Source organism: Haemaphysalis longicornis, unplaced genomic scaffold (assembly GCF_048455015.1).
Source record: "Haemaphysalis longicornis isolate Haplotype H1 unplaced genomic scaffold, Haemaphysalis longicornis Haplotype H1 scaffold_12, whole genome shotgun sequence".
NCBI lineage: Eukaryota > Metazoa > Arthropoda > Arachnida > Ixodida > Ixodidae > Haemaphysalis > Haemaphysalis longicornis.
The window spans coordinates 120,284,792-120,297,700 of record NW_027526225.1 but is presented as its reverse complement, the minus strand read 5'-3'; the positions used below and the strand labels follow the sequence as shown (position 1 = coordinate 120,297,700).

Here is a 12,909-nt window from a genome sequence, read left to right as displayed (position 1 = left end):
GCTATCCCGCAGTCGGCGCACCTTTTGAGATGCGGAGCATCTCTTGCTCGCGGAGATGTCACTTGTCCGTGCCCCATCCGCAGCGCCTCTGATGATGATTGGGGCAGGATGCCCCTAGGGATTGGCCAACCAAAAAATCCATCACGAGATAACTTCGCGTTCAACCACCGTCGTCATCTTCCCGTAGGGGAACCGCTGAAGAAGAAGAAGGAGAAGAAGACAAAGCTGCGAAGAGGAGGGCGTGTACGTTGCTCTCAGCCGGTGCACCAACGTCAACAACCTTTACCTCACCAACGCTGATGGAGACTATCGATTCTACCACAGAGACGACAACATCCACAAGAACATGATTGACGAGCTTCGGCGCCTCGAGAACCACCTCCTACTCACTGTCACACAACAGTACTACTTGCGTGCCTTTGCCACCAGTGTGGACCCGGACGCAGAATTCCCTCTGGCGCTACTAAACACCAGATCACTCAACATAACGGCAACACAATGGAACCACACGGAACCCCCATGATGCCTCGCATCCTCATCAGGGTTCCCCGTGCACGGGAAGATGGTGTAAATTTTTTCGCAGCCAATTCTGTACATCACCTGGGTGGGCGGTTTTGTTCTACAGGTTCAGTGTGGACAAATGTAATTTACAAGCCTGTCAACGGCAACAGACAATCGTAACAAATTTCTGAAATTGCGGTTAGCAGCACTAACCACATTGTTCTAATTTTGGATTTGAATAAGGAAGGGGGGAATGCGCGCACGCAGTCCCCCCACTGCCAAAAATTGCATGCCCCATCTACCCCAGTTTGGAGAAGTGGCAAGGGTCAACACGAGCGGTGTGCAATGCACGTGCTCGCCGTGGGAGCCCGCCCGTCTTGACCGACAGAGCTCCGATGCCAACCATTGACTGATCATTCGATGCCACGTAATGCAGCCTTAATGAACGAGGTAGTGACTTCGGTGACATTATTCGCAATTAGCGCGTGTTAGAACCAATTTCTGGTGTTCACATTACGTTCTTCCAAAAGCATGCACGTTGTTTTACTACATTTTTACTAAAACATTGTTTTAAACGAAGATAAAATCTGCTAAAAACAGAAAAGGCGCGTAACGATGGAGCGTATGATGCGAAAATGTTGTTCCGAGCAGGCGCTTATGTGGTGGAGCCATTGTGCGCGTGCTTCTTGACGAAAGCACTCCGAAAAAATTAAAGCCGTTCCACTCAACGTGAAAGCTGTCGTAAATGCAGAGCAGTGATTCGCCATAACGGCCTGTGGCACCGTTATCCGCTTACTGCTAATACCCATCACGCTCTTCGCCTCCCTGTCTCACTTCTCTCTTGATGAATTGAACAGAGGTTTGTCCAAAGCAGTTAAAATTTCCCGCCTTTCCAGTGCTCGCGCGCCCCCTGCCTGGAACGAACAGCGCGAGCGGTTCTCGCACGTGCCGGCACCTTACTGTGCAGTCCACAACGCGTTGTTTTTGGCGGTCCCATCTCCCCGCGAGGGGGACTTGAGTAAATGCGTCGCATAGGGGGTGGGTGTATTGCGTTAACGTTTAGTGTTTGGAGAGTTGGTGGTAGTGAATGCATTGTATCAGCAGCTTCTTGACGTAGTTTGAATGAGTCAAGGATATAAGGCGCGTTCGTAGCGTCCTATTCTGTGTCGGGTTTGTGGCGCAGTGGGTAGAGCACCATGTACATTGCGTTCCGCCCGCAGGGTCGAGGGATCGAAACCAGGCGCCGGATAGTATTTTTTTTATATAGTGTAGGGGGAGGGGTGCGGACAACGACGGTGCGGACTACGACGGACGTCAACGCGGGTGACATCGTGATTTACTGAAATGCTCTGCATTTAAAAAAGATTTGGGGAAAGGCTGGGGCTCAAGATTGCGCGCGTAAGGCATTTCACGTGGCCTTGCTAGAAGTTCCCCGGTAGTATGGAGTACATGTACAAGTGTGCAAGGCTTTTAAGTCAAAGGCCATGATCATTTCGCTTGGTTCATCTTTGGTCGGCTAGATGTCTCGAGCGGTGGTTTTAAAGGTGTTTCATGCTCTGCTGGTGCTCCGGGGGACCTTTGTTCGAGTCCCATCCAGGGCAGCCATTACCCCATTTCTTTTCAACTTTTTTCTTACTTTGTTTAGAGAAGCTTTCGATAAGCATTCAGTGACCTTTTTTTTTTCTTTTTGGCAGCCGGCCACTTTCTGTACCACCCGTCGGCCATTTTCTTGGTAATGAACACCGGATTTTACCAGCAGAGCTGTTTATAAGCTCTCGGTTGCACCGTCCATGAACTGAGAAAATACCAAGAAAATACCGAGCGCACGTGAAGGTGCATCTTGTGAGGACCGCATCGCGTCGTCCATGCTTGCGCCACGTGATCGGCTCGCAAAATAAAAATGAAAAATGGCGAGGAAAATACCGAGCTCACGTGAGCGTGTGCCTCGTTACGAGTGCCCGCCATCGTCCACCTCCACCTTCCAGAACATTCTGCCCAGCATCCGTGGCGAGTCTCGCGTGTGTTGTCTTCGCCAATTCACGCTGGGTTCGCGAAATTGGTTTCCGCCGGTTTAAGCGTGTGCTAACGCGGTACACTACGTGAGGTGTGAAAGCCTGTGGAGGAAACGATCGGGGCCTGCTAGTGATGGAGACACTTCAACAGCAAGTTCAAAAATCCGTGCAGGTGCAACAGCCGTGTTACCGACGAAGGAAGCGGCGCCGCCAGCTCTGGTGTTTCTCCAGCTTTGCACCCTTCGGGGAAGCTGCGCCAATTTTCTTGACCAACATTGTGAACAAATGCTAATGAACTTAGAAAAAAACATGTGGAAAACGTTACATCAGGATTGAGAAGATCAAATCAAAGAAAGTTGCTCAAATATCGGCAGAATTTTGAATACTCTTTGGCTCCCCTGTACTGGAATGGTTCATGAGTCCAAGGAACTGACGAACCTCATAAACATAACCTTGTGAGAATTGCTCTATGGGCTGGGTAAACAAATTCCTTTCGGTTGGATGGCAAAAACGTGTTTCTTGTACATTTCATGAGTTAATTGCGACAAACGCTGTTTCAACGATGCGTGTTACCGGCAAGTGCGGGCCGCGAAGTAGGCTGGTGACGTGATGGGGATCTTAACGGTACGTTTGGACCATAAAATTGCAATCTGAGAGCTCAAGCCTCCTCTTGTAATGCCAGCATCAACCGCGCTACGCAATGCTCGTACATTTGTGCGCGCTCTGCTTTTCCGCTGTAAGTATGCCATAAAAGACAACGCCGAACGCAGTGAAGCCGTGCCATGGCCGCTTCTTAGCCCACTTTCGTCCGGGAAATGTAAACATCCATTTTCCATGATAGGAGCGTTACGGATATAGCCTAAGTGCGATGTCGAGGCGTACCATTCTACAAATCAGTTCAGTATGTGTCTGTGTGCGCAAGGTTTACGATGTCAACAGGGGTGTAAGCGTAGACGCCGCGCCCGGCCAATGGCCTCACTTCCACGATTCTTTCGCAAACCACGGTGGCCCAGTATGCCACCGCAACGATGCAATAGCCGACCTCCACCACTTGCTGTGGTCCTGCCTCGCCTTGCCTCCGACTAGCGTGCGACATCTTGCGGCGACGGCCCTCCGCCTAGACGACGCACCCGCATAGACCGCATAGATAATTGCCCTTGGGCCCCGTCATCGTTCCCTCCTAGCCTTCTCTCGCGAAGCGAATATATTTATGCTTATCTAATCAACTTTCGTCATCAAAGCATTAAATCATACCCCCTCATTGATGCCCTGTGGCATAATAAACGTTCATAAAAAATTATGTGTAGATTCATCTCAGTCCCCCAACGTCATGCCTAGCCGTCTCCCGCCGCTTTTCGGTATGTTGCAATGCTAACAGACGATGAAAACAATGGCTTCACTTTAAATCACTGGCCAGATTTCCCTAAACAGGCCTTATTCATTAGTCTAGCATTTAATTTACTGGAACACAGGCAATTGTAAACAGGATCACAAAAAAAAACGGCAGTACTGGGTTCGGTGAACTCCACCCGAAGACAAATCGACAGATTTTAATTGATATAAATTGTCTTGTCTCGTCTCCCGGATGCAGCATTACACAAGCCAACAGTGTTCGTGGTGTGCTGTGTGCGATGGAATCGACCACAGTGGAACTACTTGTCTCTGCTCTTTGCTCAAGTTTCTAATCTTTACTTTTCTCTCTCCTATCTTTTTTTCCCAATTATTCCCGCTTCCTGACTGTGTTAAATGCAGGTGAGCTCCATGACACCTCAATAATATACCCAGTCCATTTCTTTTACTTCTTCCTTTAAAAACACATCCCTTCCCCCCGTTGCTTTTTCCCCGTTTTTTTTTTTCTGGTTGCTTACACCGTGTTCGTGCATCGGCTGTTTCTGTATATATTATTTGTGTGTGGTAAAAGCATTCAGTTCATATCCAGCGCTAGTCCTGTGAAGTCCTTTCTTTCTTGTCCCGTCCCTACAGCGCTATATTAACATGTTTTACACGCCTCCCCCGCCCTCCACCCTGGATGCGTCAGCTGACTGTCTTCCCGATCTGTTGAGGTGCTGTTTACAACTGCTTGCTTTTCTAGCGAATGGAAGTTCGAACTGGACAATGCTTCCAAGAAATGCGTGTAAATGGAAATCGTATTTGTTGCTGCACTTAATGCTGAACAAACATGCTTTCCGAGATAGTGTAAGTGCCTGTCCACGACGCCTTAGCTGAACGTGTGTCAACTTTTTGTCTCCAATTGAAATGTTTTTAGGTAGTGGCCCTTTCACTAGCTTAGATTCAAAAACCATGAAATACCCAAGCCTAATATTACTGTGTAATGTGCACCGAGAAACTCACTCAAGAGATTTTTCGTTTTTCTAGGTAAGCTAGAATATTGGGCATTGGTTGTATGCTTGGGGACGTCACACAAGATATATTAATAATGTTTCCAGGTTGCATTAGGTCGCAATTAATCTACTTAATACCAGCTTAAACAAAATCTCAACAAAAACAAACCAGAGACTCGAAGGGCATCATGCAAAACATGCAGTGCTACTCTGGGTTGGTGGTAACTATAGCTTTCAGTACTCACAAACACAAAGAAAGTAGTGCAAGTGTTCATTAGTATCACCGCAGGGCTCTTTGCCCGTTAAAATTCCATGTCCCCCTCTCTCAGAGTGAGGAAAGAGGAAAACAATGTGGGGAACTGACTTGCTCCAGCAAAGCCATTCAGGTTAAAGCTTTAAAGCCAATTAACAGACAGGAGTAGAAGCCAAAAACCTTTTGGAAGGGAAGCCAGTTTGAATATAAAGACAGTTTGCAGTGGAGAAGAGCAGAAGAATGAAATAAACTAATCCAAATAGAGGCAGCATACATGAAATTAGAGGCAGCATGAACAAAACAAGTGCAATTTCCAAGAGTCCGTTTGGCACAAGAGCCTTCAGGAAAGAGCAGCTCCACGTCAGGAAAAAAAGCAAAATTATGTGCACTATATATACATCATGTTTACAGCAAATCAGTCATATTTCAGTTGTAGACGCGGTGCAGCGGTAGCAATCAAGTCAATTCTCGTTTTGAAGAAGCAGATTGAAGTGCATAAGAGGGAAAAACACACAGTTTATTTAGGGCGTTACCAGCGTTTAGCATCATTCGTTTGCCAATTTTGTTGTTTTTCCTGCTTATTTTTATGCCGTTTCTTTTTTTTTTTTTTTGCTCGTGATGTTGTCTTTGTACTTGCCCTTTCCACGCGCCGTTTTTCTTATTTTCTCCTCAATTTTCTGTCATTTATTTTATACCAGTCCTTCCTTTCCCTTTTCAAGCCCCTTATTCCCATTTCCACGTGTAGCGCAGCCAACCGAACAGTTATTCTCGTCCTTTCTTGAGTAACCTCCTCACCTCTAGTGTTCCTTCTTTTCTTTCAACTGGCAAATTAGGTCATCTTAGACTCGCTGTTAGCATTAGAAACTTCCCTGAAGGCCTGGTGGTATTACTGCTGTTGAAATAAAATTTGATAAGAATTGCTCGTAGATATAGACCCGTTGCCTTTTCTGTGTCTTTTTGCTTGTTCTCTCAGCCAAAAAGTAGTGTACTGTACGTGCTGTACGTATGAAAAGTAATGTAGTGATGTATGTGTACAGGATTTTATTGGGTTCAACTTGCACAAATAGCTTCTCATGTCCCAAACATAACCTGATGAAGAATGAGAGGGCACGGGTGTCAATGTCAAGTTTCTCTATTTCGTTGCCGGAATTGCAACACAGATTATATTCTGTGGTGCTAAGTACATGATTGACAGGGGCTGATGGCATTATCATACCCCCATTATTTTTCATTAAAATAAGAATGCTGGTGAATTCAACTAGAATAAGCATTAGACGAAACTTTCATAACCAGCTACAGCATTACTGGCACCCAGCTCTAGAAGTGCAACTCCGTCATCGTTCGTGTAGCTGTGAGCCCGCTGGAATGGAAGCGTGGAAATCCGACAAGGTTAGTCACCGGTTTGACGTTGGCATAAATAGGAAGGTTGTGCTAAGCGTATCGGACTGCTTGGCGGATGGTATATTATTCCTTCTTCTAACCGATGTATAGGGCTGAAGAACATTACCAGGTGGTCCTGGCTGAACCGATACGCGCAGATGTAATTGTCGCAGATACAAAAAATTCAGAGTTTAATTTATTGTCGGCTATCTAAATGACTGCTACTTGCAAGACATATTGTCTGAATACTCTATAGTGGTGAATGATGATTGTTCCATGCTAAGCAATTTGATTCACCTTCTCTAGTTAATATTTGGCAGCTGTTTCAACATTAACCACTGTGATATAACCGATAAGGCGCATTAACTAATTTATAGGTACAGTCAAATTCATTTACTTGTTAAGGGAGATATATATCCTTGCTCGGCTTCGCCCCGCAGAAATACACGACAGGGCCACCGCGACTTCAGAATGCGTGTATGTGCATTAGCATAAGAGGCTTCGAAGGCGGTTTCTATAGACAGACCGATTTCTGGCCGCATTTCAGGCACAGCCGGGCGTTAGCGGAAGCGGCCGTTTGCCTTCATTAGCGCAGGCGCACAGGGAAGGACAGAATATATATTTTTTTAAAAAACCCAATGAGACTAGCGCCCAGATACTTACTCCTCCGCCTCCTCCTCTGTGCAGGTATATACGTGGGCCATATAAGAGTGGGAGTACAAGTAAACGTGAAAAATGTAACTTCGCTGATCCATCGAGCATCAATAATGTGTCATGCAAATCCTCAACGGGAGTGAATACGGGTGCACTATATCAATAAAAATTTTGGATTGCGTATTTCCGCGATCTAAGGAGAACGCATCAATCTAAAACTCGTACCTTTCTGCTTCGCCTTGTCCTCCTCTAGAACACCATCTTATTGTGCAAATAAAATTATTATTACTATTACTATTATTTGTCGCTTGTTTCATTTTCACTCATACAAAACAGCGTTTAGTGAGAGTATAACAGCACACGTCAACAAGAACGTTTTACTCTCGACATCCTAAAATCTTTCGGACGCTTGTTTGTTTTTAATTTACTAATCATGTACTCTCAAAGGGAGCCGATCTGCCCAGCAATGTCTCACGTAACATGACACGACCGGCTGACGGCAAGCTGAAATCGGCAGCAGCGACTCCCAGGCATGTAAGGAAAGGTTTCCTTGAAGATAGGCGGCGGCGACTTTATTCGTATCGTCGGCAGTGTGCGGCCTGCAGCAAGGGCGCACGGGGGTAGATAAGGTAGTTTTCGCAAGCGCCGAAATGAAACAGTAGACGACACCATGGTGTGTTAGTGTGAAGCTTTATAAATTACTTCCACATGACTGATGCTCCTCACCAAATGCCAGAACTGAATTTCGCGCCTCGGACCCCATTTGTTTTCGCGTAATATTTCGTCAATTTTTGTTCATCAAACATGAATGCGTTAAAAAAACTTAAGATATCATACAATACGTAGTAAATGTACGCCTACGTTTAGTTTAAGGCCCTGATTTGTACCTGATCTGAGAAAAATTGTTAACGGTATCTTCAACAATTGATCTGGCAACAACAGCGTGGCATCATGGGGGCACTCGTGTTTAGACACTTTTGAGAGCCAGCTTTGCCCGCCTGGCGGCGGCCCGTTGGTAAAAGCCTGGTGGCTCCAACTTCCAGGCATTCAAGCATCCAGGCAGGTTGCTTTTGTTTTAGATGCGAAGCATCTCATGCTCGAGGCTGTGTCTCTCCCTCCCTCGTTGTCGTTGTCGTTGCCCGCCGTCCGCACTCTACTGCGCATGCGCGGCTCTTCAGCCCCGTCAGCGTTTGGGCTGACGTCAGCGCAGTCCACTATAAAAATAAATAGTTCGGCGGGGCCCGGTTTCGATTCCACGACCCTCTGGCCGCAACGGGAGGTACGTGGCGCTCTTCCCACTGCGCTACAAACCCAGACGCAGCATGTGCTACGAACGCGCCTTATGTCCTTCACTCATTCAAACTACGTCAAGAAGCTACTGATACCACAAAGGCACGCGAAGCTGAACGTCACCGGAAATGACGAATTCAAAACTAATGGGAACTTTAGTCGACCCCATGGCTACTTTGCATACTACTCAGGGTTCCCCTACGGGAAGATGGTGTAATTTTTCTTTGTTTATTACCGTCTTCTCAGTCAACCAGGAACGCGTAGTTACTTCATTCGGTCTAATTTAGGGCTGAATACGACTCTCCCCGTGTACTAATATTTCTGTCAGGTGAAAATGGAGTGTGGTGGCCGCAGTTAGTCGCTAGTTCAAAATACCTGCAGCAATGTTCCCCTTGGGATAAAATTCCCAGCGTAATTGTTTGGCATTTATACCTGTTTTTAGCTGTTGATATAGTGAGATACATTTGATTGATACATTTTGATATAGATTGATACATTTTGATATAGTGAGAGACGGAGTTTTGTGAGGAGACCTCTATTCGGTCGGCGAGCTCAGACCTTCCCTAGCAGTCGGGTCGAGGGGATGATGATGATCATTTACCGATGATAATGGCGATGGGTGCACGGATATGAGTAGCAGCGGGAAACACACCACTTGGCGTTCAGAGTGCATGTGATGATGGTGATGTTGCATACAGACAACAAGGTCTGAAATAACGTCCCTATTCTCACAATACTTCAAATGCGAAAAGCGTACCACTATAACCCAGCTGTGTTACCCCCACTCTCCATGAGCTGAAGCTGCGTCTTCCCTTCTTTGAGATAGCAACTGATGGAACTGTGGAATCCTATTATCGCAACTCCCTACGCGATTGGCAGACGAGGTCAGTGAGGCGCTCCAAGACGACGGCGGGGCTGTTGCCCACGGGGCTCTTCGATGACGGCGGCAAAGGGTGGCAAGTATCCCCTTTGAGATGGCGCCACCGCTTCGGCGCGCGTGAGCGGGGAACTCCAGTAATGCGCCGACGGAGAGAGGGGTCTTCGGCGGCCGCAGTCGTCACGGCCGGACGGCTGGGCCAAGCGGGCACTTGGGCTACGGACATCACGGCGTGCGGCAGCGGAGCAAAGCGGCTCTTCCCCTCCAGACTGAAGCGACCATTGTCGACCGGTAGCGCAGGAGTCCGATGACACCAGCCGCTCACCCGCCGCCGTGGCTGTGTGGCTAAGGCGTTGGGCTGCTGAGCCCAAGGTCACGGGTTCGATTCCCCGCCACGGTAGCCGCTCTTTTGACGGAAGCGAAAAGCAAAAATGCCCGTGCGTTCTAAACCTCGGCAGTCGTCAAAGATCACCAGATGGTCAAAATTAATCCTGAGCCCTCCACTACGTCGAACCTCATAACCTGTGCGGTAAACTTCATAATCAATCAATCAATCAATCATCTTCCGCCTCTCAAGCAACGAGGGACTCGTCGACGACGTAGAATATGGGACCGCTAAGATGGTTTTGAGAATAAACCACCTTGGACGTTGCCTTTGTGCCTTGCCTGCCTCCCACGCGGGCGCCGTGCCTTGCCTGCCTCCCACGCGGGCGGCGGAGTGCCCGCGTCAGATCCACACCACGATACGTATAGCCGGTATTCAATGGCGTGGAATGCATGCAGGCAACCATGCGAGTGCGCCGCCATATCTGTGACCAAGCGTCTGTTGTCAAGGCAACGTTGTGCGCCCGGCACCCAGATCAGGCACCCCTCTTCTCTTCCATGCCTTCATGGCGGCCAGGCAGGCTGCGGGCAGCTACGTTACCTTGTGTTTCCGTGCAAGGAGTGTGCGAGTTATTCGATAGTCAGTTGTGCCGCGATAGCGTAGATTACGCGAAAAGTCATGATTCCGCTCATGAGCGCGACATCCTTATCTGCAACTCAACCCCAGACTCCGTGCACAGGCTACGAGCGAGTGCGAGTCGGCCGTGGCAATAAGGTTTGAACGTGAGTGCAGTGGTCCGTTTGACAGCAGGAACTGCATCATTTTCGAACTGTTGCCCACTGAACGCAAAGTAATACCAGGGGCGGTATTCTCGTAAATGTCCCTTTTGAAAACGTCCCTTCTGCGTCCCTTTCATCGTGACGTACTTCCGGTTAAGAAGTGGACGTTGGCAGCATGGAGGAAGGTTGGCAGTAGGTTTGCCGCGCTTGCGTTATGTCACTTCCGGTTGTTTGCTTTTAGCCAATCAGGGCTCGCCAAAAGGGACACTTTTGAAAGGGACGCAAAAGGGACAAAACTCGAGAATACCGCCCCAGAGTCCCTCAATGCTTCTCTGGTCATGAAACTCCCGGCCAAGTTTCGTACGGGTACAAAGGCTACCGCGAGCGGCGCCACCGCAGATCGGAGGGCATCGGGCTGCCGCCGCTGCTCTGTAGCCGGACCGGCAGGCAGGAACGCAGTAGCAGCATGCCCGTTCGCACCAAATTTTTTCGCCACTCACAGAATGATAAGTGCATTTGAGCGGCCCACGACACGTAAAGCAAAAGCGCCCTGCTGATAAGGCGGCGAGCGTCTGTTTTATCTTACTCCGTGCACGGCCGGACTGGAGCAGCGGCGAGCGCGCACTTTCATACGGCCTGCGCACCCAAGAAGGAACCAATACAGCAGATTCTTTACAGTGGGGGCGCTTCGAACCAACCCTCTGCCCTTCCAACCCGCCTTTCTGTTAGTCGACGCATCGCCTCTGGCCGAGCAGCTGTGTTTTTGACAGTGCGCTTCGCTGCCGGCGGGCCGCTCAGCCCGACCGGAGCGTGAATAGCAGAATCACGTTTAGCTAAGCGATAACCCTATCTCCCTCGACGGGAAATCATTCGCGTCACTGGTCGTGCCCTGTGCGTGTGCAAACCGAAAGGAAAAATAAAAAATAAGAAATGATATTTCAGTCACGGAAAGTGCCGTGTTTATTTGCCTGTCTCACCATTTTCATATAATACAGTCGCTGATAAGATATGAAGGCCTCGCATATTTTTCTTCATGTGCCCCGAGTTAAAATGTTTCTTTCAATTTTTTGATTAGGCGCTTCCGAGTGATAATGTTAGGCTGTTTGACCCAATTAGACCGAAAATTCAGAAGGGGGGAGGAGTCGCCTATTTTAATGACGCACATGTAAATTTACACGGACAGGTATCGCATGTAGCCACGGCAGGGCTAGAGCAGTGGCAAGTGCGCGCGCGCCGCCGCTCTACCTACCCCGCTCGTGCTGTAGGTCAACCGGCGAGGGTTGGTCCGCAGCGACACGAACTAGCGGCGGTCAAAGGTGGGAACTATACCTGAAGCGCAGGCCGTATGAAAGTGCGCGCCCGCCGCTCCTCCAGCCCGGCCGTGCTCCGTGGTCCGTTCCCTGCCAAACGTGCTCTGACCACGCCCCCGGCTGCCCTCCGATCAACACCAGCGCCGAGGCGTGGCAGCGTACGAAGCTCTCCCATAGCGTGACGGCGAAGTTTCATGACCGTAAAGGCATTGAAGGACTCCTGTAATACCTTGACGCCAAGTGCTGTTGAGTGCAGCACAGTACGATCTACCTATCGCCAGACGCGTATGAAGTAGCCGCCGCAGATGGGCTGATTGCCAGCCACCGCGCTCTAACGTCAGACGTGAGTTGTTTTGCTGAGTGTGAAACATTTAGCGTACGAGAAGGCCAGCGCTAAATCGGTGTACGCGTGAACCAATTCTACAAACAAATTATTCGGTTTTTGTACTCAACCACGTATTAGAGGTCACAGACAAAGTCGTGGATGCGGTGCGGGTGCACTTGCGTCGACATCCGCGGCGGCAGCCAACTGCAGTATCACCACCTTTGTGTACTTAGCCTCTGAGCGTGAATACATTCGACAAGAGCGGTAGAAAGAACACAAAAAAGAGAAAGAGCGTTTACCTTCAGACGCACATCGTAGACGACGTTGTCTTGCACTTGTGAAACGCACTTGGCGTTCAGCTGATGCTCGTCTGCTTGTATTATCTCCTCCACCGCGAACACGTTTCGCGAGTAGCTTTCCTTTCTTCAGGGTCGCCTCCCTAAAAAATAGTTCACAGTTTTCGAGAGGAAGGAAGCCGCAGTAGAATGCCAACGTGTCAGTCGCCATTGAAAACCAGCAGCGGCCGCACGGCAGCTCGATGCGCGTACGGCAATCTAGGGCGGTTCTCCGCCGCACGCAGCGCTGCTAGTATCGCTCCGGCGCGCCACCTGGCCTAGCCGTACGCCCCTATACGCGCCGTTCGCAGCCGCGGTTTCATCCTACGTGAATTCGAAGTGCTCGAGGGTAGGTAGAGCGCCACCACTTAATGTGAGTGCGATTAATATTAGATCTGTTGACGCCACTACCGATAATCGGGCTGAAACGCAGCAGACGATGTACGCTGGTGTTTTTTTTTCTCTTCGAGATGCGGGCGCAAAGCGCATGCGCTGGCACGGTGGCCACCGACATGGTGATTTTCAG

The 12,909-nt window shown here is 49.0% G+C and overlaps 1 non-coding gene across 1 annotated transcript; it reads right to left on the bottom strand.

Moving 5' to 3' along the window:
• Window positions 1-747: 747 nt before the first annotated feature.
• LOC144163431 (U1 spliceosomal RNA) lies at window positions 748-907 on the bottom strand. The gene has a single exon (XR_013320934.1). It is a non-coding gene; the product is annotated as a U1 spliceosomal RNA (small nuclear RNA).
• Between the last annotated feature and the right edge of the window lie 12,002 nt (window positions 908-12,909).